Here is a 2,916-nt window from a genome sequence, read left to right as displayed (position 1 = left end):
GTCTTTAATTCTCTGTAGATATTGATCATGAAATACAATACATGATTTTTCTCAGTTATGTTTCTGGGGGAGAGATCATATATATATTACTGTTGGCAGCTATTGATCTGGTGTTTGCTTGTTTTCATTGAACTCAGTTAATAAATTCCATGCATGTATGAAGAGGTCTCCCTGATCTCCCAATTTCTTATCTGTCTCTCATCTTGTCCATCCGCATCAACAAGATGCAAATACCACCACATGATCTTCAACAATGCCACATGCATGAAATTGCATGCCACCCCTTTGCCTTGTTGCCGCTCATGAAAGATGATGGAAGCTTGACATCCGAGACTAAGGTAATTAGGCTCTGATCTTATGACTATGTGGATATGTGGACCCACAAGAACATTGAGGAAAACAATGAAAAGTATGATAAGGATATGCATGTGCATGCAGCATCTCCATAAATCCCCACATGCTATGTCCAGCCAAGGGAATTTGAATTTGGAAAGCAAAGAAGGAATTTTATTATTTTGGATTACGTACGAATCTGACCCCTTACAAGCACACATGAAGAGGGGGGGGGTGGGGGCGGGGAAGGGATCAATTGAGGCTAGCTCTGTCCTCAACTTAATGACCTTAAAGGTAAAACACTATATATATAAATAATAATAAAAAAGAAAGATAAATCTAGGATAAGAGTTTTGCAGTATTGTAAAATCATCACTTATCTCAAAGATTAAATTTTTTTAGACAAATTGTGACTTTAACTAGTATCAAAGTGGATGTCTTAAGTTCAAATCCTGACTGATCTATACTTCATTTAATTAAATATTATACGTGTTAGGCTCACTCATTAAGAGAAAGTGTAGCCCGCACATGAGGAGAATTAAGAATACAATACAAATTATTAAATATACATTTTCAATTAACTTAAACTTTTGAAACAAATGATAATTTTACAACCATAAATAGGGCTGTAATCGAGCTGAGCCGAGCCGGTTTTTGGCTTGCCGAGGTTGGTTCGACTCAAAATACTCAAGCTCTAGATTTTTTTAAATTCTTTGTTCGAGCTCGACTCGATAAGCTAAAATCTCAACTCAAGCTCGAGCTCGAGCTCATCCCACAAACGAGTTCAATTCGAGCCGAGCTCGAGCTCGATTTGTTTTTTTTTTTTGCAATAAGATTTAATAATTAATAAATTAAATAAATAAATAAATAAAAGAACCAATATTGAATTTATACAACTAACAAGTAGAACCTCTATTAAATTATAAAATTTTAAAAAATTTATAAATAATTAATATCTAACTAGTTGATATTTATCCAAAATAATAATATATTATATGCCTACATATATTATTAATACATACATTTAATATAATAGCATATATCTATTTCATATATGATTCTTACCTACTAGTATATGAAATTATTAAATTTTATCAACTAATTATTATACAAATTATAAAATATATCTATGAAGTATATTTACTATATAGATATAAGTAATTAGAATACAAATTATATATTTAATTATAAAAATGGTATGCTTATATTATTAGCTAATACATATATACATGCATAGGTGTATGCATATATTTATCAATATATGAATGAGTTTTAATCGAGTCGAGCTAACGAGTCGACTCGAGCCTAAACAAGTCTTAGCCGAGTCGAGTCGAGTCTAGTTTTATCGGGTATGTGTCATTTACAAATTGAGCGGATATCTGTTTTAACGAACGAGCTTTTTTTTTTCACGAGTCAAGTTCGATTTGAGTTGAACCGAGCAAATACCAAGCAGGCTATCGAACAGACTGGTTCATTTACAGCCCTAACCATAAATCAACATAAAACAGTATTGTGGTTCCACCACTTGCCACCCACAATGTCATCGGTTCCAAATAGGTTTTCACATCAAATGCAAGGTCAACGGTGAGATTGAATGGTACAAAGCAAGGTTAGCGGCCAAGGGATTTTTGCAACAATTAGGTATTGACTACTCGGAAACATACAGTCCAATGATCAAGCATGTAATGTTACGCCTAGTTCTCTCTATCATTGTGTCTTTTGGCTGGTCAATAAGGCGAATTGATGTTCAAAATGTCTTTTTACATGGATCTTTGTCAAGAGAGGTTTACATGACCCAACCCCCTAGATTTGCTCATCCTCTATCTTCATCATGTGTAAATTACACAAAGTCTTGTATGGTTTAAAGCATGCCCCTCGTGCCTAGTTTTCCCAACTAAGCAACATAATATTGGACCTTGGTGGTTTTCATGGTTGTCAATCTGATTCATCTCCATTTATTCATGTTTCGGGTAGCATTACCATATATGTTTTAATCTATGTCAATGACATTCTCATTACCAAGTTAGATAAGAATGAAATTGATAGTTTGCTACAAACCTTACATTCTGAATTTGCAAGTAAAGATTTGGGATCTCTAAACTTCTTTTTGGGCATTGAGGCTATTCATGGCCAGGCTTGTATACATTGAGGCTATATACTAGATATTCTCCAACAAACTAGAATGACTAAGGCAAAGCCAATTGGGACTCCCATGGCCACATCCATGAGTCTCACAGGCTTTGATGGTGAGGATTTTACAGAGCCTAGTCTTTCGTAAGCACCGTAGGTGCCCTACAATATCTTTCAATTACCAGGCTAGATATTCGATTCACAGTCAACAAGCTTTCTCAATTCTTGCACAATCCAAAGGCCACTCATTAGCAAGCTATGAGACACGTACTGCGCTATCTCAAGCAAACCATCCACTTTGGTCTTTTGTCACAAAAATCATCATGCACATAGTTGCAAGCATTTTCAAATGAAAATTGGGCTAGATCTTGAGATAACTCATCGACGCTAAACTGGTGGTTTTTGTATTTTCTTTGGGCGCATTCTTATTTCTTGGAGCTACACGAAGCAGGC

The sequence above is a fragment of the Carya illinoinensis genome, chromosome 5, assembly GCF_018687715.1.
Source record: "Carya illinoinensis cultivar Pawnee chromosome 5, C.illinoinensisPawnee_v1, whole genome shotgun sequence".
Taxonomy (NCBI): Eukaryota; Viridiplantae; Streptophyta; class Magnoliopsida; order Fagales; family Juglandaceae; genus Carya; species Carya illinoinensis.
Note: the sequence above shows the minus strand (reverse complement) of the source record.